Genomic DNA, 27982 nt, shown 5'->3' with positions numbered 1-27982 from the left:
ATGAAAATTTTACTTGCAGATTTTAACAATTATGCAAATCCTGGTACATTATATTACCATATAACTGGCTCGATGACTAAATCATTTCTCCTTATAAGATATTAATATTCTCTGAGACTGTTAGTGTTAAATTCAACATCCTAGCTGTTATGGAAATAGGAGGTTTCCAACAGTGTCTAGTTCTGCTCCATTGGAGGGTGTATGATTGACTTCCATCAGACACAGAAGCTGGCCTTTGAAAGAGCAAGACCAAAATGTGTTGATTACTCATTTCCACACCTCGTGCGAAAACATGCTTCAAGAAACAGAGTCCAACACTTCATCTTTCTGACTGAAACAAAGCTTTTCCCACCAGCTGTCTTGTGGTCAGTCACTTGCCATGGAGAAAGATGTTCGTCTGTACATACAGCCATGCCTCTTGTATTCCTAAGTCATCACTTTCATAACAACATTACTTGTGTAAAGACTGCATACAGTTTAAAAAATAAACAGTATTATTCTCAGAAAAGGGTTGTTGTTTCCTCATTAGTTGTGATCCTTCCCTGAAGACTGAAGAATTCCTGTGCTCAATTCCTCTTGTCCATAGGGGAAAATATGAGAAGTATTATCCATTAACAAATTTCACTTCAAAGTATCTTGGACTGCTTGTCTTTTTTCTATCAGAAACATAAAAATGCAAACAGAATATCACCTTGTGGTAAACACAATCCTTCCCTAAATTCCTTCTCATTATGGAACCATCTTACCTGTTCCTCCTAGTAGGATGAACACCCAAGAAGAATTCTGTGTGTCTCAAACATCTGGAGTTTTCCCAGAGTTGTTAGTCACAGAACAGGCTGAGATTTGAGCAACAGCCCCCCTCTGACATGGGTGCTCACCTGAATTTCATACATTGAGCAGGACTCCCCCTGCACAGCTGTGCTCTCTGTGGTGTCCATGACATGTCTGGGAGGTGGAACTGGAGCCTATCCTATTGCAGGCATTGCAGATTGGTATCCACTTGAAAGAGGAAGCTGAGCCTGGAGAACCTGGGGAGGGTATTAAATGGTAAGTAAGGCCCCCTCTCATCCTGAAGAGCTTCAGCATTAAAACAGGTGATACCCAGTTCTCCTTCCATCATATGCCGTTTTGGTCTGGGAAACAGAACATTCTCAGCCTAAATGTGACCAAATCCAGCAATTCAGCAGGAAAGAGAGAGGTTTGATCTTCAACACTGCTGGTCAACAAGGATGACCTGATGCTGTACAGAAGCTAAACTTTGTCTCCCGGAGCAGCAATAGAGGATAACATAACAAGGAATTTGCTCCCCTTAAATATTTCTGATTTTTTTTTTTTTTTCCAGAACAGTAATTTATGCTCCTGTTCAGATCATGCCTCACCAGATATAATGAAATTTAAGAGTGTCACATTGTAAGACAGTATAGTTGTTGTAAGGAAGTATTTTATTTATGCGAAAAAGAGTAAATTAAATCCATTTTCCACAGAGCATAAATCTAACTTGCAACAATTCTTGCAGATATTTGATACAGACTTCCTTCCATAAGGAAAGCAGAGAAAACAGAAATCAGATTATATAATTAAATACAATAGAATTTTTTTTTTAAAAGGTGAACTTTTTTCATGGTATTGAAGTGGGAATGAGAGAATTTGCTGTCAGGCTATTGCTATCATGCCTGATGGAAGTTGCTTTCAGTGCACTTTAACCTAACAGCAACTATTTTGTAGATTCCCTAGTAGGTGAGACAGGCCAGGAATGAAAGACTAAGCCTTCTCGGGGTTGAGCCATCCTGACCACAAGTAACCGACCCTTGTGCTGAGGCTCACAGCCATGCACACAGCTGCCCAAGCTATTTTCCCCACAGGCCACATCACATCTGCAGTTTGCAGATTTGATTTGCCTCCAGGTGCTGCAAAGCAGATCATTCTGTTCCAGTCCATTCTGCCTGTGCAGCGAGGGCACAGCTGCAGGTACCCGTGCATAGGTAGAGCCAGTCCCACGGGGACATCCTCTGTCTATTCATTCTCACCCTCTGTACCACTCTGACTGATTTGAATCCAGCATTTCAAACTGTTGGCCACTGCCTGAAAGCATGTAGGAAATTGTGTGTGTGTGTGTGTGTGTGTGTGTGTGTGTGTGTGTGTGTGTGTGTGTGTGTGTGTGTGTGTGACTTTTGAGAGGAACAAGATGGAAGGAGTAGACAGGGCTGTATTCTCAGGGCTGTGGTTAGTTAGAGTACCAGGAGCATACACCTGTATAATGCCAGATGCCTTGCTCTGCAAAAAGCAGGTATGGGTAAAGTTCTGGGACCCAGAAGGATCTGAGCCTCTGATGCAGAAGCACAAAGGCAACAGGTGTTTGCTGGTGTGATTGCAGTAAAGTCTCATAAGTCAAGGTAGGAGAGAACAGTTTAACCTTTTCTGTTTAAGTGAGTATTCGGCTTCCCACATGCAAAAATAGTGTGATTAAACAAAATCAGGCCTCCAGTTTTTTGTAGACTGTCAGCACCAAATGTCCTCAATACCTCGGCGTCTAAAAGACGTGCGCCCCTTTTCATGAGCATGTCCCTATAGTCTATATGTAGCAACCTATGGAGACCCAGAGAGTAACTGTGTGTGACAACCAAGCACACCTTCAGCTAGGAACCCTGAGTGCATGTGTCCCTCAGTGGCTAAAACACACTCTCGGAGCTCTGATTAAAGATATCTGGAAAACTAGATATTCCGTCAGGACCACAAGTTCTCTGTAGATTGTGTTTAAAAATCACCCTTCATACTTTCCCAGCAACAGCACTGTTGCCTGGCTGTTCCTGAGCCGGCTACCCCAAACCCATAGCTGATGTTGACCACCATCGATCTCCGTGCTTTTTTTGGACTCCTTCGGAGGACTGCATTAACACCAGAGAATTTAGGCAAGTTTCTGACTCAGCTCAGGTAAGCTGGCATAGCGGAAGGGATACATCATGCCACATGATGTTTCATGTTCCAGATATGTTGGCCAAAGCAGCCTTCAAAACATACATCTCCTCTATCATCCCTACGTCACTTACTCATTAAGTTTTGCACCTCTATCAATTGTATTTTAGAGACTTTCAAGCATCTCTCCAAGTAGTTTTTCCACAGCATAAAGTTGCTCTGAAGTCAGGAGCAGCACATCAAGAGGAAGCAGGCAGGTTTAAGGAGGAATACACAGTGCCAAAGGAGAATGGATCAAAGGGTGGTAAGAGAAAGATCAGAAGGTTTACTTCAAAAGCACTTTCCTGACCTAACAGGGGTACTGACATGTACACGTATCAATATATCATGAAACTCCAAAATCCAGGTTCAAGAAGTTCTCACACTGAGTCCTAGCAGGAAATCCAGGGTCTGCTCCCTAATTCCTAATTCTGAATAGTTGATTCTTAGAGCATATATATTCATTATAATACATAACTATATAGTACTTAATGGGACACGAAACATTATGGAATTCTTTCCTGGCTTACTTTCAGGCTGCCTGTTGCTGGTGCAACAAGCTGAAGTCTTAGAAACGCTCTCCATGAGCATGGCTGTGACATGGGACATGGGCAGATTTATGATCCCTGTAGTACATCTGGACATTTCCCTGCAGCTGCCTCTGGTTGGGCACATCTGTCAAAGGAAAGTTCATCTTCAGAAAGGAACATTTTTTTTTCATGAAGTAATGTTTTGTTTAGATTTATCCTGCAAGCTAAACCAAACCCATTTATTTTTTTTTTTTAATTCTTAGATGTTTCTAAGAATCAATTTCCTTTACTTGTCTCCTAAGAATGTTTCCAGTTTCTGCTCTTTTTAATCAACTAAGTGATAATTTTTTTTCTAATAAAACTTTTGAGAGCAAAATGTTCCACACTTTTCCTGTGCTTACTCAAACTAAGTACTCCCATTAAGAAAATTTATACTCTATTTTTAAGTCTAATATCTGTAGAAAGATTTATGCCATAAGGACTTTCTCTTAAATGAAGAATGCACCAGTTTTGCCCAGTTATATTTGAGTAAATGGAGTTTTTCTCTATGAGTTCAGATACTCTGGAATTTCCAGAGCCTGGAAATACAGTAAACATTCCTTTTCCAGAGACTATTTGTATAGGGCCCTAATAATTTCAACTGTATAACTAATTCAATGGCATGACATCAAAACTTCTGGAAAGAAAACATAATTAGATTAATTGATAGTTAATCAAAGAGATTAAAGGATATGATATTCACACAGTGCAGGCAGCAGATGAAGCAGCAGTTTAAAGGCTTGAATTTAACAGACTAACATTGAGTCTAACATCGACATTGTTGTCTAACACACACAGCACAACATGCAGCTGGCAACCCCCCCACGTATACATATGCAATGTAGACAAGTTTTCATTATAAATGATTGCTATCCTTTTGCTCATTCTGGTAAGCAGCTGCTTATATGAGCAGCCCAGTCATGAGAAGGAAATTATTCCCTTCTTAACCCTGTGTGAGGGTTCACTGCTCACCACTATGAGTGAGGATCTTGCAGACAAACCCATCCCAGTTACAGTGGTCCCCAGCCCCTTCAGTTTGTTTGGCCTCTTTCTGCTTCGAAATAATTTCACTGTGGAAACTGGGAAAGTTCTTTACGTTGCTTCACCAGTTTAAAGCATGACTGCAACACAAGGCAATGCTATGCGTTTGTGATTCAAGTGAGAGAACACCACTAACTTATTTTTCTGCATTACAAAGTTAAAAAATTAGAATTAAACTCTGCATAAGGTTTATATATTTCCCATTTCCCCATCTTCTTTCATAGCTGTCTTTTGGAAGTATGAAGAAGAAGCACAAATTATCAATTTATTGCTAAGACACTTATTTGAAGCTCTGCAAGTGCTTCCAAAGTATTTTTCTACTTGCAAAACCTTTATGCCACCAGAGGGAGTTCAAAGACAACTTATTTAGCAAATGTACTGAGTGGAAAAGAGTTTCTGCTGTCATGCCCAACATGGAGCATGTATTTTCTATGTAAGGCATCTTTTCCTCAAATTTTACTCAAAAGTATGATAAATACAGTATATTAAAATATCTTTAATGAAGGACAGACATTTCCTTTAATAAAGGTCAGAATTTTCCAAAGGCATGATCTCAAAACCTGTTTGCCATTTTTCTGTTTCTTTATAAGCTTCCTCTTCAAATGTAAATGGTACTCTTACATCCGAACCGGCATGATGTCTGTTCACGCAGCTGAGGACCCATCTGCTCCTGCACATTCCCACTCCCCCCGGAGGGAGTGGTTTGGGGGAGCATTGGGCTGATCAGCAGGCAGAAATAACCTCTCCTCCACACCGTTCTTCAAACTAGGGTGGCCCTATGGATCCCCAGCTGCCCTAGGACAAGGATTTGGATGACTCTGTACTCTGCTTCCCACTATTTTCATTAGCTCGATTTTCCCCCCCCCCGCCCCATTATTTCCCTTTTCTCTGTCTCTGGTTCCTATTATCCCCAGAGTGTATTTAGTGTTTTGGACACTTTTCCTACTTTCATATTCCAGCCCCGAGGTGGCACTGGTTCTTCACTGAGAAGCCATTATTGTTTTCCTAAACAGGAGCTAAAGACTAAAAAGATGTTCCAGAGGGCTAATTCGGATGCTGTGTTATAGAAGTGACAAAACCAATACAAAATAGCAAGGTGAAACAAAAAAATACTGGGTTTTTTCATTGTAAACTACATATAAAATGGCATGACTCCATACGCATTTGAAAAATTTGAAGATTGGTACTTTTTAACAGGTGTTGGTTGAACAAGCCTGCTGAGATCATAGGAGTAGTTTAGGTTAAACTTCGATGAAAACTCCTTTTCACTCCCAGATTCGAATTTTTTGTTCTGACAGTAGGCAGGTCAGTAAGGCAAGGGATTCTCAGCCAAAACTGTCATGTCCTTGAAGAAAACTGGTGATTTTCTTTAATGAAAATATGTCCACGTTATTCTATTTTTAAGGTGTTTATTGAAGAAAAAACTCTGTATGTTTCTAATAAAGAGGAAGGCGTTTAATAATTTAGATATCTGGCAGAATTCCAGTTGGATAGAGTTGGTGTGATTTTAATGTAGGAATAGCCAACAACGTAATGTGTCCTTATAAATTACTACAGGTTCAGGTGTTGCTACAGCCCCCTTAAATACTGTAGTGTATATTTTTGTTTCTGATTGGATGGAAGTCATATAACATGTCCATGTGGTAGCAGATTCCTTTTCTGCAGGAGGAAATCTAGGCTACACTACCTGGCACCTTCAGGTAAGCATTCTTCAGCTCTAGCTCTGAGGTGCATTACTTCTGCACTACATCCTTGCCTACAGAGGCCAAATCAAATCAATAGAAAATTGTTAGAATAGTGGAACTGTTGGTTGATTATTGTTATTTACTGTTGATACTATGGTAGCACCAAAACGCTAAGCAACCTAGGTTATTGTGGTAGACATTTACCCATCTACAGAAAATTGAGAGCTGCACAAGAAAATTTGCAATCTAAAAGAGGCAGACACTTATTTTTCTGGGGACACTGGCCTCCTGGAAGACTGAGAGGACCATGAGCCTGCTCCCTTCCATGTCTCAGAAGAGATATGTATTTTTCTAGGTGTACTTTTCAATTCTGCATTAGATTCACCTTAAAACTGAATCTGAAAAATTGCACATGGGCTTTTATGCCTCAGTCACTGAGTGTGTGTTATAAAACAGATCTTCAGCTAAAGAAATAACAAGGCTAATTTCTGGTTGGCATAGTGACATAGCAGCAGTATGCTATATAAAACTTTCCTCTGAATTATATTAGGTACCTATAGAAACTATTGTCTCCATATGTGATGAACCTTAGAGTTTGGCATTTGTTATCTCTGATAAGCTAAAGCTACTCAAGTATCAGCAAGAACTAGTGGGATAGATCATTTTTGGTTTCTGGTGCTGCAACAAGCGATGGCAAATTTGGACAACTAAATGTGCAAATTTCTTATAAAGGGAGAAAGCACTTAGCTATCATTTTTTGGAGATACCTTGACTAGTTTGAAACAAAATCAGAAAAAAGCAAAACCAAAAATGAAAAAAAAAAAAACAAAAAAAAAACCAAAAAAAAACCAAAAAAAACCCAAACCAAAACCCAAACAAAACCCAGACCTATGTTTTAAGAAGCACTGAAGTATTAAAAGGAAAAGATTTAAAAGAGTATGATAATCTTTCCTTTCTCCTAAGGTTTTGATACTTATCTGATACACCTTTTCCATTCACATGGGCAATGTGTGGTAAAGAGAATACCAAAATGTAATACATCTTCTCAAAAGTTGCTGTTCCCAAAAAGCTCAGAACATACTTCAACCCTGCTGACAAGTTTATTTAGTGCGGTGAAGAGTTCTGCTTACGTTTACCTAAACTCCACTAAAACCAAAAAGACATAAAGAAATGTTATCTAAATAAATTAATCCTGGTATAAATAACTTAGAACACAGTTAAATGAATCAAGCCAAGCTGGAATATATGACAGGAGAATCAATGCAGAAATCACTCTAGTAGGCCCTACCATTGTTAATGATCATATTTTGAATTTTTGCTATATCAATTGCAGGACTTGAAGTGTCAACTGTTCTTCTGTCCCTCCCCTGCCTACCTTAAGGAGACTCCAGCACTCTCTGCGCAACAGTGCCTCCCACTCTTTCTGCAAAGGGATTTTGTAGCTTATGTTGTGCTGCAAAAGCTTTCAGGAATTGCAATCTACCTACTAAGAAGCACGTGTCAGGGGCCATGATGAAAAGCAAAGCAAGGCAGTAGCAGTGTTAATTCTTCAAGGACGGAAAAAGAAAATGTGGCATAAACAAGGAACTGCTTCCTTTGTTGTTAAAAGGTGTTTGTACTCAGAAAAACATCTCGTGACAATTTGTTAAAAGAGAACGTGACCCGAAGTTACCTGAAGTTAACAGGAATGGAGAGAAAAATGGCTCTCAGATGCTCTCATGCTGGTATGCTGCACACTGCTTAAGGGACCCAATGCAATTCTCAGACAAGGGTTATGAACCTCTTAACATGGAATGAGAAAACTACCGGATGCTATACTTTATATATATATATAAATCACTACTAAACACTTAAATAAATGAAGCAATTTATAACTTACATGAGAAAATTTTGGACTTAATCAGATTATTTCTTTTTTACCAAATTGCAGAGAAAAAAGGAAAGCTAGGAACAAAAAATGTGGCTGAGCACTAAAAGCTATAATACTAATATGTACAAGGAATCAGCCAACCTAAATAAATACGAAACTAATCAAAATCATCCAAGTCTTACACAAAATTTCCAACCTTTTTCCCAGCATTTTTATTGAATGAATGGGTCCAACAACTGTGCCTCCAACTCTGTTCATAATGCAGTTAATTTAATTGCTCCAGAGTTAAACTGCAGAGTTTTTAACTCCCTTTTAATTTACTTTCTAACAGAAAATTTAATTGGACAATATTTTAATAATACATAGCAGTTACCATTGCTTGTAAACAAAAATCTGATTGTCAGGTCTTGTTTTGCATGTTATGCCTGCAGAACTGTAGCTACAATATGCTAAGTAGAAAACTACAACTAAAAATGAATTTTCTACCTATTTAGAACTCTGCTTACAAAAGTTGAAAGTAATTGCAGATGCCTGAGAAATTTATGTGCTGTGTAATTACAGTGTTAGAAGCACGATTATAGTCTTTCTAATAAGCTTTTCACTTTCTTCCCTCTTATTTTAAATATTGCTTCATCTAAGATAATTTATTTCTTTGTTTCATAACAAGTTAGAACATTTTCCAAAATAAGGATTTTTGTGGAGGTTTACTATTTGTTTTGCAAGGGAATAAGTTTCCAGGAACTGTTTATGTGCACTTTTTATATTCAGCAATAAACATAGGGAGTAATTTGAAACGAAACAAAGTAAAAACCAAACAACAACCAAAAAACCCGACACCACAGAAAATCACGTGGGTCATCAGTAAAGACTCACACAGCTCATTAAAGCTTTCAGTTGAGAAGAAATCACATAATGTCTTACATAATTACATTACTTTAAATAAAGTATATTTTTGAAAATTTCTTAGATCTCTTGGTCCTATGAAAATTAAATCTGAGCTGTTCACTATACTCCACTTTTTGAAATCAAATGTAGCTTAGAAGGAAAACAAACAAACAAAAAAGCCCCAGGACTTTGAAATCACAAGTGCAAAACTTGGCAACATTTGTCTGGAAGCAGCTGCTTCACCACAGCCAGAGTAAGGATGATCTTCAGAGGAATTGGGAACAACAGGAAAGAATTCACTTAGGAAGGGTGATGAGCATAGGCAAAAAGCAAGGAGAAAACCTAAAATAGGAGTACTTTGTTCTGTCCTTTTATGTTTGCTTTGTACCTTTGAGCAAATAAATAATGCATTGTTTAAAAAGTCCAAGTGCAAGGAAAGACATGCACAGTTGAGGTACTCTTTCCAGTCTTGTTCAGTTACTAGTCCAAAGGCTGCCTAATCCTTTCTCTGTACCAGTTTAAAGCAGAGAGGGGCTGCCACAGGGATATGCCTCTCTGAGGGTCCTTGCCACCAAAGACTCTGTTTATCTACCACCAAACTAGTGATTTTCTTGGTTGCAAATGGATGTTTCCCAATCTAATCAGAGTCTAATGTGTACCCAAGAGCTTTTTTGTTTTCACTATAGCTGTCATGTCTGAATACAGAAACCCATTCTTAACAAATCTGCACTTATTAGGAAGTTATTTTGACAAAGTATTTCCAACTGCCTCTGTCAAGGACTTTCTAAAAGCAATTTTATTTTTTCCTAAATGGTAACAGAGATAAAAGATCCACATCATACCTCAGGTATTGTTTGTCAATACATCATCACTAACATAAGCATCACAGGCAGCAATTTGTCTGAGCAACAGGTTTGAAGCACGAGTGGGTACAACAAAGAAACATTGCAGGGACAGATTAGCTTCTGTGTGGAAAAGAAGTGCAAGAGTGAGCACAGTATTTGCTCCCTTTGCAGATGTCTTATAAAAGTAATAACAGAAGCCAGGTCTTTCCAGAAGTCATACTGTAATTAGGTCAACATAGACTTTGGAAAATACTTCCCTCAGTAAACTCCCTGCAGCACTGTCTCCTGTCAGCTTATGCTGGTATCACACAAATATTCTCTTCCTCTTCAAGAGTATGGCTTTGCCTTACTATACAATCATGTGGTTTAGTCTTTTCACAAGAGCAGTAGATATATAACAACCTACTGAGGCATCTGTGTCCAATATACATGAATTTTCATAAAAGTGAGGCAGATGTTAGTTTTGCATATATATACACATTATTGCTTTTATCTTGAAAGCAGGATCAGCTCAAAAGCCCTTTCAGGACACACTACTGTGGTACTGTTAGGAACACATTAATGTCTCTCTGCAAAGAGCAGTGGAACTCCCTAGTGAGAAAAAATGTTACCATCTGAAAGCTAATCTTACACACTTTTCTATTTCCCATGAAAATCCTAGCCAGTCTATTGATGTTTTTCCTTCTGTACAGAACAGGAACTTCTAAAATATGCTAAATTGGAAAAATAACACAAAGAATAATTCTGAGAATTTGATCTAACAGGTCATTTTTATTACCCTCCTTATGAGAGATATCTACTCAAAATTCAGTGAGGTGAGAATAGAGATATGCATGCCAAAAACCTAATGCAGATCATGTTGTAAAATTGTAACTACTGTGAAGTGCATTTCAAAGCAGAAATGTTGCTCAGGGTCATCAAAGTGGGAATAAATAAATAAAAAAGGTCTACTAACTTGCTTTGACTGAGGTCTGTCCAAATTTTGAGCTTGCTTTTGCCATTCTCTGTCAACTAACTCCTCAGGAGGGAATTGTGCCTGATTGAAAGTACAATGATGTGACCAGATTCTGGCAACCTGTTCTAGCTGAGCTGAAGATGTAAATGCCTTTAACCGTACTTTCCTGAAGTAAAAGCCAAAAAGTCATCTAGTTTTCAAAAACCCTAAGTAGGAAAAATAGTCTTCACACTGTCAGAAAGATATTTCAGGTCACATTATGGCTGTTAGAAGTAGATTACTCACCATTTGTGTCAGGATGTTCACTCTTAAGAGGAACTATTTTCTCATTGAAGTTTCCAAGAGACAGCATTTTATCCAAGCAGATGGGTGCTGAAAACAGTTTTTCTTTAGGGAAAAACTAATTCTGCCTTATTCAAAGTAAATACTATTGACATTTTAATAGTTGTTAATGTTTTATAGGATACAGGCATTATATATATTTAGTTTCACCCAAGTAGACCATCCCACAGTTACCAAGCCTATAGATTAGGCTGGTAATCCAATCAATATTCCTGTAATTACACAGTATCGCAAAGGTATATTAGATTGCTCTATAACTCTTTAGCAACTGAATTTCACGTACAGTAATCTATGGACTCTCATTGACTGATATCTTCCATTTCATTTTCTGGTGTTCCACACTTCAGATTTATTCTGATATCTGTTTTCCTTGAACAGATCCGATTGCCCTTCAAAGTCCTGCTTATTGTCACTACTATAAGCTAGAGAGATACTTCTTCCTATAAAACATATATTTATTTTTTATTACGTTTTTTCACACAGGAACAAAAAATTAGTTTCCATAAGGATCACCAAAAAAAAGGATACTTATTTCTGTAGTTGGACTTAATTTTAATGAAGAGCTATAATAACGCAGAAATTTTTGTGTGTACACATGTAGGGTGCTGCTTCATCTCTCTAATGTTCAGTACTAATGGGAATTGAAATACCATGAAGTACAATCTCAGATAGTCTCATGCCATCAATTACAGAAGACTCACCAAGTCGATAAATGAAGCACAGGGCATCATTGTAATGAATGTCTCTAATCTACAGATTACAGTGTACCAGCAATAACATTACTGAGCAGGGATTGCGCTGCCAAAGCAATAAGAAGCGGCACTGAGAGACAGAGCCCAGTGACATGGAGTGTGGGAGACAGATGAATAAACACATGAGTGGGGTTCTGAGAGCAGTCTGGAGCTGTGTTGGGAGCAGGAGAAAGCAGGATCCCTCTTGCAGCAGAGGAGGATGCTCTGCTCCAGCACAAGGGTGTTGCAGTGGAGCAAATGACAAAACCTTCTAGAGCCAATGAAGGCAGTCAAGAGACTGATGGAGCCTTGGTGCCCAGAAGGAACAAATGTGAATGTCAGTTTTTTTTGTTTTCTAAAGTACAGTGATACTGCTGTTCCTCCCACTCCCACACACAAATGTTTTCAGGTTTTATTTAGATCCCAGGCACAAGTTCATCTATACTTTCATAATGGGAACACTCCTTTTGAAAGAGTTTCTAACCCAGAAGTTGAAAAAAAAATATCCTTGAAAAAATTAGCAACCTGATTGCCAGGCAACAAATGTCAGTGACCAAGAACAAAGCAACCAAGGGGGGCTTTTAGTCTAACAGAAATAGTTGTGAGGAATGGTGTCTGAAAGCACACCTCTATTTGTGGAATCAGCTAAGAGAATAGGATTTGCACTTCAGAGCAAACACAAATGCATGCTGAAAAGTTTTACACTAGTCTTGGCGGTGGGGTGCTGCTGTCCTTTAAGTCATACCTGGGCACATATCCTGTGAGACTCACTCTGCCCACTTCAGCACTTTATGCATTTCTGAAAAGTTTCTGTTGAGCCACAAGACTTACTGTCTCACCAACAGCTTTTTTTTTCACTGGCTTCTCCACTTCTGTACACCTGAAGATGTTCATATATAGAGAGTGGTGAGGAGAATGCAGACCAAAAAAAAGCATTATGTTGGCACTTGCAATGCAGAATATGTAAAGTATCACTGGGGTAAAAATTTAAAAAGCCAGTCAGTATCTCTGAAAGTTACTGGGAGTTTAATCACCATCTTCAGTGGGCAGAGCTTCACTTCTCCTACTGATTTCTAACTACAAGAACTTGTCCCAAATCAATAGGCACAGACTTCTCAAAAGATAGACAAAGAAAAGTGATGTCTCTCCAAAGAGACAAAACCAGAAGTGATAGTCTGAAGATTTCCTCTAGTCCTGCACAGCATTTTGCCTGAAACTCTTTTTCCTCATGTATTAACACAGAACCAGCTTTGGCCATGGACCACGGAAAAGAGTTGGATGAGATCACAGCTCCAAGAAAAATATGGGGGAAAGAGAGAAATTCACTCTCCTTTCAAACCTTGCAAAAAAAGAAAAAAAAATACCAACAGCATCAATTCCAAACTGGATTACTGGAAGCCTAATTTTTTCAGCAAACTGACAAAACAGCAAAGAGAAATCCCATCAGGTCCAGACTGATTCAACTGCTTTGTTTTGATGTAATGCTCAAATTAATGTCAATATCTGTAAGTTAGATTCTCTGATGCTTCAACATAATTGAGAAGGCATCATGTTTTTTGGGTGCAGCCGAAAAGCAGAAAACTATCTTAAGCTTTTAGCCACTAAGCAAAGATGAAAACTTGGTCCTATATTAAACCAGGCATAGAAATGTCTGATCAGAGGCTTGTCAGAGTGACCTCCAGGTGAACTATACCTTCACAGCATAAATCCTTGCCCTCTGGAGGGAAGGGAAGCTCAGCTAAGCTAATGCACTATCCAGAACACTTAGATTTTCTTTCAACAGCATTTGTGAGAACCCCTAAAAGCCAGCCTAAAGTTTATAAATTATGATATTTTTGCCTTGTTGTTATAGGAATAAAAAGGAAAGAGGTATCAACACAATTAAGATATGGAAATAAAATTTTTTATGCAATATGGATGTTGAGCTACCTTTCAGAGTCTTCACTTCATGGTCCTACCCAAGTCCTTTTGCAACATCTCAGAAAGCAGTGTAAAATAATTTCTCCACACAGGTACCTCAGCATCAGGTTCTGAGAACGAATTTGTTAAACAGAGAATTTAAATACCAAAGAATTAATGGGGAATGCCATTTATTCAGTTCCTTAATAGTGTAAGTCCATGGCAGTTTCAAGAGGACAGTAGTATTTTTAAAGGCTCCTGACCTATCAGGTTCAAACCATATGCTTAGCCATGGTCACATATCCTCAAATTCATTTTACTGTACCACAGCTGATATGAGCTTTTCCTTGTAGCACAGCTAGCACCACTGATGAGTTTTAAGACTGATATACAGTAACTAGTCTCTAGTAAGACTTTTTACCTCGCTAAGTGTGCAGGCTACATTGTATTATATCGCCCACCCCGAAATATCAGTCTTGCAAACAAGGCAAATGGATAAAGTCACAGTCACTTTCTCTGCTCAGAGGAGTATTTTCGACTCGTTCATCACATTGCGCAGATCATGTTCTGCAAAATATATAGTATCCCAAAGCTCTTAACTTTTCTATTTTTTAAAAAGTATTAGGTCATTTGTAACCTCATGATGATCAGCAACTGCTACTTCATGACAAAAAGAAATTGGCATTTCTTAAAGTTACCTCCAGGGAAGATTTTGTGTGTTCTTTTTACTAGTTTGGTTTTCCCAGTTAGAAAATCTACCTTTTTGGAAAGCTTCAGTAGTGCATTTGGTTGACAGTTTCTACCTAAAAACTAGCGTGCAAGTTTCGAGCTGGCTTCCCGCCAGGTCTCCGAAACTCGACAACAGAGCCTGTTTCCCAAAGAAGGAAAAAAAAAAACCAAACAGACAAAGCTATAGCCAAAATATATATTTTATATACAAAACAGATATATACAGTGAAAATACGATGGTTAGGTTGCAGCACTCTCACCGCTGCGACCTGGGTTCGATTCCCGGCCAGGGAAAAACTCCCCCGGGCAGATGGAGCTCGTCAGCCCTGTAAGGCCATCCATCTAAGAGAAGGTCACTCTAAACAAACCTACGTCCTGAGGACCTCACTGCCACTGTCCAAGCTTGCTCGGCCCCAGCAGATGAACCTCAGGATTAAAGGGTGGGCTCAGTTCAGTGCACACTGTGTCTCACCTAAAAAATCCACTGCGCAGGCTCGAAGGGTAATGACCTTTCCCAAATCTTCGCTCGCGAAGACTGGCCATACATAACCCCAGAAACCCCAAATAGCTTCCTAAAGGGGAAGAGGGGAAGGGAGAAAGAAAAAAGGACAAAAAAGGGATGAAATGGGACAGAAACAAAACAGGTCTACACAATCTAAAAACTCGGTAACCAGCAAAATAAAGAACTGGCAAAATCTCACCACTTCCCCTGAGGAAAGCAGGACAGCCAGACCGCGGCCCAGCACTCTCCCCTCCCGCAGCAGCAGACAACAGCAGTCGATACAGGCCTCCACTTCAGATAAGCAAGACCACGTAGGGATCTGCTATTCTCAAACCTCGCCGGAAGAGAAGAGAGCGAGCTCTCTTATCTATGCCTTATTTATACCCCAGGTTACGTAAAGGAATAGCATGGAATACTTCCTGGGTCACCTTCCTAGTTCCTTCCTGGTTACAAGCTGATCTCCAGGAAGGCCTAGTGTGAAAACTATCACAACTAGAAACAAAGTCCATAAGCTCTAATTTCAAAATTGGCATCATTGAAACTCAGCTAATATGAGCAGGAAGGGAAAAAAAACCCTCATAACCAAAATTTATACAGAGAGGAAAGGTTTGTGTATCAGAAATGTGAAGTGATCACTGTTTTGAATTCATAGTCTTTCCTAAAGAACAGTGTAGATTACAGTGGAGGAGTAAGTTACCTAGTCACTCATGGTAGTGTTTTCCTCTCTTCTTTAAGGGGCCATATTTTTTAATTCCGATTTTTTCCTTCAGTGACTAACCAATATGAATAAAGTTGAGCTGCAGAATTAAAATTATACTGTTATCTGGCAAATATTTTCTGCCATCTCAGTTGTGTACACTTGCAGTCCTTCTGAAACACTGCCCTCCTTGCACCTCCCTTCTGCTGTTCATCCACTCCTCACTTTACTTTTGGACAAAGGAGATAACTACCACTAAGTACAGATTAACCTCCAAGTATTGGTACACTAGTGTCAGCAGTTGCCTAAATCATTCAGACATGCTGTCAGCTGGAGTGTGACCTCTCAAGACCCTTTGGAGTTTGATCAGGAAGAGGAGAGGAAGGGGTACCAGGACACCCTGAGTACTGGTGCCAGTGGAGTGTCAGCACCTTGAACCTAAGTGGCAAGGAAAGGGGATAAGACGTTTTCATGCACTACAGGCCCGAGGGAAAAGAGGAGAATTAAAAGTCTAAGAAGAGTTAACAGTATTTCCTGCACTGTGTTTCAGGTGACAGAGATGACTAAAATAGTGAAAAAATAAAAAAAAAAATACAAGCCCCATCACCTTTCTGTCTTCCCCTTCCTACAGGCAGCTCACCTCCTTTCAAACTCTAGGCAAGTTGCTATGGAAACTATCAGCATGGCTGCAAGAATAGGGCAGAATTATATATTTCATTCTTATATATTATTTAATTTCACAAAATAAAAAAAAAAAAAAAAAGAGAAATGACAGAAGATGACAGGCCCTGTCACTGAGACACTTTCACCCTGGGGGGACAAAGGACCCTCTACGGAAGGGATTTCAGCTGAGCATCAACCCTTTGGCCAAGGTCACCCTGAGGAAAAGAACATCAGCAAACTCTGCTCTTCTTCAGCTGAGAACAATTACTGCAAGATGCCCATCGATGACTTTCATTTGCTTGTTTTGTTGAACTCCTATAACCTGACCATAGAAAAGTCACATCATCCCTTTTCTCCTGTTTTGCATCTTGACATAGCATTAGGACTTTATTCCTGTGTGTAAGCAAAGATGTTTGGGGACAATTTCAACACTGGTAACTCTCTAAGAAGACACTGGGCATAAATGTCTCTGCCTCAAAACTTAACTATCTGAAAAGCAATAGTGTAGAAAATGGAATGACATAGTAAAAAGAGCAACATATGATATGGGCTTTCAAATAACAAGATACACAGTTAGCTCCAGCCTTTGCATTTCTCTTATCCCTTTGAGAGTTTAAAATATGCCTATATTGTTTAGTAAATTGGAAGACAAAATGCAAAAATAGCATTGACTGTATATGGAGAACTGTAGAAGGAGAGAAAGAGGAGGTAGGGGATGTTATTAATTGTTCCTGACTTTTATTTAACTTTCTTAAAATTAAAATATACTAAAAACATGCTGATTAACTACTTCAGAAATTCTTTTCAACTCAAAGCTTTCTAACGATGGCATATAGATGGATGGGGTAAACTGGAAGATTCAAACCATGTTACTCTGGGGTTCTCCATGTTACAATAAAACAGTCCTACACAGAGAAGTTGGGAGAATCTGATCATAACCTCTTTTTTTTTGTCTTCTTTTTCACTTCAAAGTGACAAATATGTGTCCTAACCAGCGAAACTGTATTTTTTTTTTTGTAGCTACTTTAGCATCATCTTAATTCACTGTACCATGTTGTTCTTTTTACCACACTTTCTGTCCTGCTCCACTGAGGAAAAAAAGGAAGGAATTACAGGGTAAATTACATTTCATGACATAGCTTTCAGAGCTATAATAACTAGGCAAGCATTGCAAGTTTAGAACTAGAAAAAGAAAGCCTTCTCTGTCTGGGCCCCAAATCACTAAACACTTATCCAGTCATAAGCACATGAGTAATTTAAGTGAGCTCTTGGATTCAAGCCAATAGACAAATGTTGAATATGTGCCTGGCCCAGCCAATGCACACAATCTGGTGCTAAATGTGACATTTATATATATATATATCTTTTACATTTGGGGAGATTAGAAAAGCTGTTTAGAAATCAGAACATAAGGCTAAAATCGTGATTAAAATTGTCCTGAAAATCTCTTTGGTGATACTGTGAATCATTGTATAATTTTGTTTGCAAAGGACTTGGAAAAAACAAATATTAATACATTTTATATTTAGCTCACTATCCACTGTATACAGGCTATGAAGAGTAAAACAAACAGATTGTATGCACAATGCAAAATTTCAACACAACTAAACTCCATGGAGTGTTTTCGATGTTACCTATTTCAGTGGCATTGAAAGACAGCTGTAAGTTAAAATTACAGTTTAATTTGCATTAATGCCTTTTCACAAAAATCATGGAAGGAGAACAGTATCTTGTCTTTTTTTTTAAACTGAATGTCAAGGGAGGGGGGAAAAAAAAGAATGTTTTACTCTCCAAGGAAAATAATTGTTTCAAATTGACAGGCAAATTGAACTAACTGCATTGAAGGATGAGTGAGTTTAATGTTTCCAGACTCAAGTTTTTTGCAGGCCTAACTGTCAGATAAAAAAATAAAGTTTAATTTTTTTGTGGCTTACATAACTTATTCATATTTTCATAAGTATGGTTTATGAAATCCAGGCAAAGATAGAGATTAATAAATCAAGATGCCACAGTACATTTAAAGATAAGAGACCAATCCTTTGTATGTCCTTTGCATAGACCAATAACCTGATTCTGTGATGAATTTGTTTCAGCGGAACTATTGACTTGTTCCACACATTAATTTGAAGGGGCAGCTCCATAGCATTTTAGCAAATCTTATTGATTGATATCTTTGCAGTGAACTTGAACAGGTCTTAAATTAGGTCTTTAAGGGAGTTTATACCCAGTATTTCTGGAGCTGGCCTTTACATATCTCATTTTCATCTCATCATAAGGTCTCTTACATCATCATAAGGAAATCCCCTTACACAATGAGGCTCCCTGCACGTTCACCGTCAGATCAGGCAATATACAGGAGATGGGAGGGAGACACCAGCATAAGCCTTTGAGGAGAAGGGAACGATTAATCTGGCCCACTGGTAGGGAAATCCCTTGTCTTACAACTCATAATGCACCAATCTCTGTGAACATTACCTGCATGATTTATATTTTTCAAAATCAGCATGGGGTCAGACACTTTTTTTCAAAGATGACTGTGGCACTCAGTCACCCCCAATCCAGCAGCCCAGTGGAAAGACCTTAAGGGGGAAGTAGGTGAAGTGGAGCCAGACCAGTTCAATGTTCACATGCTCCAAGATCCTCCTCTCATCACAAAAGTATTGCAAGTCTGAAGACTTCATGAAAAACACTACCAATGCATAGGTGCTCAATGCCCCATGAAGGATTTTCCACTTTATGTCCTCAGCATACAACGGGATTAGCTCAAGGTACAATCTGGGCCACCATGTTTCTTCATCCTTTTGTGACATTAAGATGTTCTGCCAAGACATTGAAAAAAGAGGTAATGGAGCTAACAGAGCACAAGTACGTGGTGGAGGTGCTATTTGGGAATTGTCTGAAAGACTGCCATAACACCTTCAAAAGTGGTGTGCAGGAGTGGAGCTGAGGACAGAGAGGCTCATAGATCAAAGGCTTAATCAGAAGGTCTGCCACGTTCACATGTCAGTTGTGTGGGGGTTACCCCTTTTGTGTAGGAAGTGTTGTGGGGTTCAAGGAATATTTCACTTGTGGTCCAAAATGGGATAAGACTGTGCAAGCAATGTGGGGACTACCTTGTCTGTGAGGTGTGGGAGTCTAGAATTCTGGCAGAGCACAAAAGGATAAGTGGATATCCATTTCCCCAGTCAATACCCACCTATATGTGGTAAAAATGGAAAGTTGTGCAGCAGAGTCTCTGCCAGGACATCCACTCAGTTTGGAACCAGAAGAGACATGGTTTCTCCTAAAAACTCTGAGGTCTTGGCAAAAGACTTGAATCTAAGAGATACCTCTTGGGAGATCTCTTGAATCAAAGGACATGCCAGTCATATCACAGCCCTTAGAAGTGGCAAAAGATGTTCCCTGTGAGACTGCTAGCTGAAGCCGAAGGAACAACTGGTTACAAAGCTGTAACAAAGGGTGTTACAGCTCATGGAGCAGTAACACCCTTAGCTCCCACCATAGGAGGCAAAGGGACTTGTTGGTGATGAAATAGAGTTGGCCGGGCAAAGGACAACCCTGGCATGTGCTTTATCCGAGGCCTGTACAGGACCCAACTTCACCAATTACTTGGAGTAGCCCAGAGAGCCTGGAAGAACCAAGTAAATAGAGAGCCAAACCAAGCACTTCCACAGTACTCATGAGATATTTGCGATCCATCTTATCGTATTTCTTCCCTGATCAAGGGACAAGAAGACAAGTGGCAGACAGCTCTTATACGTCAGGTGGAGAATCAGAACTAATCAGAAAAAAAGTTGTTACAGATACTCCAGCCCTGAAATTCACAGGTCTGATCTGAGACAATTATGCCCCCAGCACAAACACTCCTCAGCAGTATGTTCTTTCCTGCAATCTCAGAATCTCCTCTGAAGATTAGTACTAAATGCCAGTTCATTGGTTTGGGAAAATTTATCTTCCTTAATGAAAGAATGTCTTCCTGCACAAGAGTGGGAGAACTAGTTCAAACAGCCGCAGATTCCAGGGCCCGCACATCTCAGAAGTCACAGTAAAACCCCATAATCAGCTTGCCAATGCCCAAGGATTTTTTACTGGGTGTTTGGCAGCAAACTTCAAAGAAAAGTAGGAGTTCCATTGCCCTAATTCCTCATACTGACCATTTCAAACCTATGCCATAGGATCTACCAAGCACTACAATGAATAGAATAAGAAAAGATGGGATGCTTATCATCTCTAGATCTCTAGAAGTACTCCTGTCTTTTCCTAGAGACAGGTGATATTTTTCTTGGCACCTCTGTTCTTCTTCAAGGCATTGGCATGCATGCCATGGTCCATAGATACATAATCCAACAAATATTGCTCTGCACAAGCTACTCACACAAGGCTTTATGCAACTATTTAGACCACCATGGTCCTACATTGAGTTCTCTTACACCCTGAATAAGCTCCATACATGTTGGCAACTTTCATCACACCTGATACAATCTCTGAGTTCTCCAGCTGTGAGAAAAGTGAGCAAAGATGAAAACATTTACAATGACTAGTGATGACCAGACTATTCAGCTGGAAAGGAAACAGTCTACCTTCAGTTGTGTAGATGGCCACTTCTGAGCTTCATGTCCATAGCTGGTATGTACAATATGGAGTATATTTCAGCTGTATGCTAAATTTATCCTTTTCTGAAAGTGTCAGACTGACAGTGCCATGTCTTCAGGGTGTATGTGGTGTCAGCTTGATTCTACATCTGTTCATCACCCACAAAATCCATGAGGTTCACCTCAGACCGCCTACTGTGGCAAGCAGCAAGGATTTCTGTACACGATGTGCAATGTGCTTACTATGAACTTGATATGAGGGTGACTAGGAAATGCATTTTGCCATCACAGAAGTTCATCAGTCCTGTAGAAAAAAGAGAGACCTTTAAGCATGGTCCAGGTGAGAGTTTTCCTCATAGACTACATCTCCAGCCAAGCATCATGATGTGAAGTGTTGGAGAGATTTAATACTTTAAAGCTCCACATTTTAAATTTTTCTCTGCTAGCATCTCAAAGTCACCTGTGCTCTGTGTATATGTATGTATGTATGTATGGCCAGTGGATTTTTTAGGTGAGACACAGTGTGCGCTGAACTGAGCCCACCCTTTAATCCTGAGGTTCAACTGCCAGGGCCAAGCAAAGCTCAGACAGTGGCAGCGAAGTCCTCGGGACGTAGGTTTGTTTAGAGTGACCTTCTCTTAGATGGATGGCCTTACAGGGCTGACGAGCTCCATCTGCCCGGGTGTAGTGGGGGACTCCTCTGCCCGGGGAACTCCTCTGACCAGGAATCGAACCCGGGCCACGGCGGTGACAGCGCCGCATCCTAACCACTAGACCACCAGGAAATCTCATTTACTGTGTTGAAACCACTAAATATTATAGAGAACCAATTTGACAGAATTTACAGCTTGCATTTCTACTCATTGATCTGTTTTCAAGTATGAACTACCCGTAGGTACCAGCAAAAAAAAAAAAAAAAAAAAAAAAAAAAAAAAAAAAAAAAAAAAAAAAAAAAAAAAAAAAAAAAAAAAAAAAAAAGCCAAAGAAAAACCCACAATGATACATACTGGAAGTTCGAAACACATATACTTACATGCTTCTGTGGGTCACCTGCAGGGAAAGTTCAGACTCAAAAGCGTCACTTATGACTTACAAGTTTTGCTCAGCTAACCAGCTTTAAAGAAATTTTTCCACAGCTTCAGCAGTTTTTGCAAGTTTATGGCAACGAACAACAGATTTTCTATGACTAAAATAGCAAAGCTATCCACTACTATATATTCATTTTATGGCATGTCATAAACACTTGACAGGTTTCAACACAGCCCACAGTATTCAACAAGTGAGTCTTTTGCCTGAAAAGTCTGAGCAAATCCTGCATCTTTTCATGAGATTTTCAATTTATAGCAGGGGACATGTTCCAAGAACTTTAGAATTTGGCCTGTGAAGAAACATTCGGTATATGAAGAGTTCTGTCCCTGTTCACGGGTTTAATTAATCATTAATGAATAATTTTGTTTTCTTCTTTTATTTGTGTTCCAAACCCATGTAACATTTCTAACCTCTTAAAGAGAACAATAACAACTTGAGTCCTCATAATTTCATTTCACCTCGGTATATTTAAAATACTGTAAAGTCATGTATTTACAAGCATTCCTCTCTCTGAAAAAAAGATTTTTTCTCTGCACAGCTTGTGGTCAGACACATCAAAACCCCAGTGCCTCTAAGATAGTTTTCTCATGTCATAAGGTGGACTACAATTACACACATTCATTCATACAGGTGACACGAGAACTTTGCGCCTGAAACAGTGACTAGGTGGACCAAACCTCCCAATCTGGGAATTAGAAGTTGTTCCTGACAAAGCTTCTGGGTTTATTTTGATTTAAAGCAATAGGACTTACCCATACAGTTCATGAATGCTGCAAAATTGTTGAAATTTTTATCCCAATTAATTTCAGCGGTTCTTTTTCAACCAGGACAACATCTGTCTGCGAACTCTTTGTAAGAGAAGGAATATTCGCTCCTTTTCACAAAGAAGTGTGAAGAAGTTAGCAAAGTACAAGTACGATCTGGTCTCATGTTATTTTCACATGTATGTTTCTACTTTTTATGATAGTATTAAGAAAGTGGATCCCAAATAAAGCAGACACCATGTAAAACTTTATTTGCTCATTAATGACTGAGCATACAGTTTGGTGAAAACCAACATCTACCAGCTGATGTAGTCTAAAAGGGGTTTCATCAATTTATGCCTAATCCTCACAACACAGGGAAAAATATCCAAAGATAAATCATTCATCATTTGGCCAATAACAAACTTAATGCAATGATTAGCTACAGGCAGAAGTAAAATAAAATTTGCTAAGAAGAAAATAGGATTTTCAAGGTTGTGGTATGGGGGAGAAAGACGAGGAAAGAAAGAAGGGATAAAGTTTGTCTCCTCACCACCTGCATGTTTCTACCTGATTAGTCCCTATGGATACGAACATGCAAAGTGAACCTAGACCAAAAAGAAACAGTTATGCCTACCGGCTTTCTAGAAAGATAGTTGATAAAATATTGAGTAAAGCTCATTAAAGAAGCCCAAACTATTAACAACCTCCGAGATTAGACACAAGACCAGGAGCAAAAGTCTCTTTTCCTGTTTGCTGTCTCTTAACTAAGGTAGACTCTTGAAAGGTATAATCTAACATAATCTAATTTGTGAGTTTGAAGCATTATAATTATATTGACAAAAGCACTAATTTTAATGCTTGCTTCCTATTAAGAGTGTTATTACTCAGATTAATTTCTATAAATATTGATTTAATTTAAATCAAAACAGATTGCAATTTTACCCATATTTCAATTACATTATTGCTTTACAGTCTCATGATATAAAATAGATCTACTAGCATAGATGTAAATACACCTTTCATCTGCTCTGGAGAAAAAATGCCATAAAAATCAGTCTAACTCCTTGAAGAATAAAATTCTCAATAATCTATATGAGGATACCATAATTTCTCCATTTAAAATTCAGCTATACTTTGTTTCCTAGAGAGATATTTGACAGTCATAAAGTTATCAATCAGAGTTTATAATGAGTGGTCCTGAACATGCTGTATTTACTGGGTCAATGCCAATAGATTGATAGATTCCCATCTATATAAAAGCCTATCAATGCCTGTCTAATTCTATTTATTTTCTCACTTTCCCACTTCAATGTGAAAAATGTCTCTGAAACTCATCTTTCTATACAATCTTTCACATATTCTGGCCTATTCCTAAAATATCTGTTTGAGGTGTTGGCCAATCGTAAAACACACATTTTCCTTTCATCTCTGCCATAACTTTATTCCAACACTTACTGTATTTTGGCAGAAAAACACTATTCCCATTTCTTGGGCAAGAGCATCTCTTCTTTTTCCATGCCTAGAAACTCCTGCTACCCGTGAAATCCCTGCTTTGAAGCAATAGCTGGCTATGTCATGCGACAGCAGGGACTCGGAGAAGCACCACTGGTGACTAAAGTAAGGTGTAATGACAATTTTATCCTTCTGTGCTCTCTTCCCTCTGCTGCATGCTGTTTCTCTTGAATATTCGCAGCACTAACACACACTTTCCTGCTGAGTTTTTCAAGGTGCTCTTCATCTTTTCCATAATCTGGGGTCATAGCTTGCAGTTTTAGGCCAGGATACACCACATTCCTCTGTACTTATTTATGTTGAGAATCTGGAATACAATGAGCTAAATTCACACCTTAGGTTAAGTCCATTGATTTCTTTGTTTGACTCAATCAGGCGCACACACACACAGAGTTGCTTTTTAGGGTCTTCCATTCTCCTTCTCCAGCTGAAAGGATCTCTGTTGAACTACTTTTGCAGTGCTTCTGAGGGTTTTCAACCCCTCTGGTAATTTTCCCTTATCATTTCATATAATAGGTCTTTTACTGATATGAAAATATTGCTAGGAAAAAATCACCAATAGTGTATATTCTAATGACAGAAATAATAGCAAATTCATACTGCCATATTCAAATGAATTCATTGAATCATAGAATCTTTAAGGTTGGAAAAAGCCTCTAAGATCATCAAGTCCAACCATTAGCCTATTACCACCATCATGCTGACCACTAAACCACATCCTCAAGTGCCATGTCCACACCTTTTTTTATATAACCTTTTTTGAACAGTTCCAGGGATGGTGGCTCCACCATTTCCCTGAGCAGCCCGTTTCAATGCTCAACAACTCTTTCATGAAGAAATTTTTCTTAATATCTTATCTAAACCTACCCTGGTGCAACTTCAGGTCATTTCTTCTCATCCTGTCATTTGTTACCTGGGAGAAGAGCCTGACCCCCACCTGGCTACAACCTCCTCAGGTAGTTGTAGAGAGCAATAAAGTCTGCTGCGAGACTCCTTTTCTCCAGGCCAAATGACCCCAGCTCCCTACACCACTCCTCATCAGACTTGTGCTCCAGACCCTTCACCAGCTTCATTGCCTTTCCCTGGACATGCTCCTGCACCTCAATGCCTGTCTTGGAGTGAGGGGCCCAAACCTGAACACAGGATTTGAGGTGTGGCCTCACCGGCATCAAGTACAGGGGAATGATATCTTCCCTGGTCCCGCTGACCACACTGTTGTTGATACAGGATGCCATTGACCTTCTTGGCCATCTAGGCACACTGTTGGCTCATATTCAGCTGACTGTTCACCAACCGAGTACTTTTCCGTTCGGCATCTTCCCAAACACTCTTCCCCAATCCTGTAACACTGTATGGGGTTGCAGGACCTGGCACTTCACCTTGTTGAACCTCATACAATTGGCCACAGTCCATCAATGCAACCTGCCCAGATCCCTCTGTAGAGCCTTTCTACCCACCAAGCTGATCAACATTATCACAACTTGGTGATCTGAGACATTATTGAGGGTGGACTCGATCCGCTCGTCCAGATCATCCATACAGATACTAAACAGGACTGGTCTCAATACTGAGCCCTGGGTAACACTACTTCTCAGAGACCACCAACTGGATTTAACTCCATTTTACAACCACTATTTGGGCCCAGTCATCCAGCCAGTTTTCCCCCAGAGAACAGCACACCCATCCAAGCTATAAGCAGCCAGTTTCTCAGAAGAATATTCTGTGAAACGAAGTCTAAGGTTCAAGTACACAACACCCACAGTCTTTCCCTCAACCACTAGGCAGGTCACTTTGTCATAAAAGGAGATCAGGTTGGTCAGCCAGGACCTGCCTTACACAAACCTATGACCCGATCTGTACATGTTGCATGGTGGCACTTGAGATGATCTGCTCCATGACCTCCCCTGGCACCAAGGTCAGACTGGCAGGCCTGTAGTTCCCCACATCCTCCTTCTGGCCCTTCTTGTAGATTAGAATCACATTTGTCAGCTTCCAGTCAACTACAACCTCCCTAGTTGACCAGGACTGCTGGTAAATAATTGAAAGTTGTTTGGTGAGCTTCTCCACTATCTCCTTCAGTACCTTTGAACGGATCCCATCCAGCTCCACGGACTTGTGATGTTCTAGGTGTAGCAGACTGTTCCTTCCTATTATGGGGGCTTCAATCTGCTCCTTGTCTCTGTCTTCCAACTCTTGGGACTGGGTAGCAGGAAAACAACTGGTTTTACTGTTAAAGAGTGAGGCAAAGAAGACATTAAGTACCTCAACCTTTTCCTCATCCTTTGTGACTATGTTTGCCCCCACATGCAATAAATGATGGAAATTTTCCTTAGCCCTTCTTTTGTTGCTGATGTATTTGTAAAATCACTTTTTATTGTCTTTTACAGCACTGGCCAGATTAAATTCCATCTGGGCTTTGGGCCTTCTAATTTTCTCCCTGCAGAACCTTACAATGTCGTTGTAGTCCTCCTGAGTTGCCTGCTCCTTTTTCTAGAGGTGAAAAGCTCCCTTTTTCTCCCTGAATTCCAGAAAAAACTCTCTGTTCAGCCAGATCAGTCTTCAACCCCACCAGTTCATCTTTTGGCACATAAGGATGGCCTGTTCCTACACCTTTAAGACTTCCTTCTTAAAGAACATCTAACCTTCCTGGACTCCCTTGCCCTTCAAGGCTACTTCACAACGAAGTTTCTCAACCAGTCTCCTAAAATTTCGAATGATTACTAAAAGAGAAAAAATATCTGAATCCTAAATAGTACCAACATAAACATAAATCTTCAGAAATCTTTAAAAAAATGGCAGTGTCTATTCAATCAGAAATTTTCTCACAACATTTATTTTCAGTTAGAACAGTACATTTAATCCACTTGTTTTTCTCCTTTTCAGCAATGAAACACGAAAAAAATTCACATTTTTGTAGAATTCCACTCAGAAAGTATTTGTCAAGGGAAATAAAAAAAGTAAAAATCACTGGGATCATTAGATAAATCAGCTTGTTAACAATTAAAATATATTCCCCTTTTCTGTCCTTTTTCTAAAAAGAGTAATTTTTAAGCAATTATAAACTATAACTCAACAGAAATTATTACAGTTAGAATTCACAGTGCTTTACAGACTAAGTTTTTGACAATATGAATCTTGAATAACACTCCTACTTCTTCCTGTTTTAAGGAAATAATCATCTTTTTTGATGTTGCCATTTCCATTTCATTTCTACTTTGTAGCTGATTCATTCCCCCAAACTGATGGGTTGAGAAGACAAAAGCTTAACAATTATTTTAACTTATTTAGCCAAGAGGAGTTCTCTCCTTTAACAAAACTCCATCTTCCTTCTCAGAGGAAGATGCTACTATTACCTGACTGCAAGATAAAGGGCACTTGGGGCTAGTGGCAAGGCATGACCACTCCTCTTGACTGGCAGAGGAACCTAAAAGCCATAATTCAACTTCTCCCCAGGTAAATCCATACTTTCCTCCTATTTGTCTTTTGAGGCTCAAAACTGCTCAGGTCTATTAGTAAAACAGCTGGAATCGTCACTTATTATTGAATCAGGAACCACTGTAAAAATTGGGCCCTTGGATCATTTTATTCTCTTTTGAACCGCACAACAGAGCGTGGCAGCCTTGCTCCGGCTTAGGACTTTCTGTTCTCTGATCTCTGCCATTATTACTATTTCCCTGC

General features: G+C 39.3%; 1 long non-coding RNA gene and 1 other non-coding gene across 2 annotated transcripts; both read right to left on the bottom strand.

The window, feature by feature from the left end:
• Window positions 1-266: 266 nt before the first annotated feature.
• Window positions 267-3713, bottom strand: LOC120325082. The gene is made up of 3 exons (XR_005566896.1): window positions 3483-3713; window positions 747-1028; window positions 267-656 (listed from the first exon to the last, which is right to left on the bottom strand). It is a non-coding gene; the product is annotated as an uncharacterized LOC120325082 (long non-coding RNA).
• A 17956-nt stretch (window positions 3714-21669) lies between these two features.
• Window positions 21670-21742, bottom strand: TRNAD-GUC. Its single transcript has one exon. It is a non-coding gene; the product is annotated as a tRNA-Asp (tRNA).
• Window positions 21743-27982: the final 6240 nt, after the last annotated feature.

Source organism: Pipra filicauda, unplaced genomic scaffold (genome assembly GCF_003945595.2).
Source record: "Pipra filicauda isolate LSUMZ 115617 unplaced genomic scaffold, ASM394559v2 scaffold81_size6448238_pilon, whole genome shotgun sequence".
Classification (NCBI taxonomy): domain Eukaryota; kingdom Metazoa; phylum Chordata; class Aves; order Passeriformes; family Pipridae; genus Pipra; species Pipra filicauda.
The sequence above is the reverse complement of the archived record's forward strand: the minus strand, read 5'-3'. Positions and strand labels throughout refer to the sequence as shown.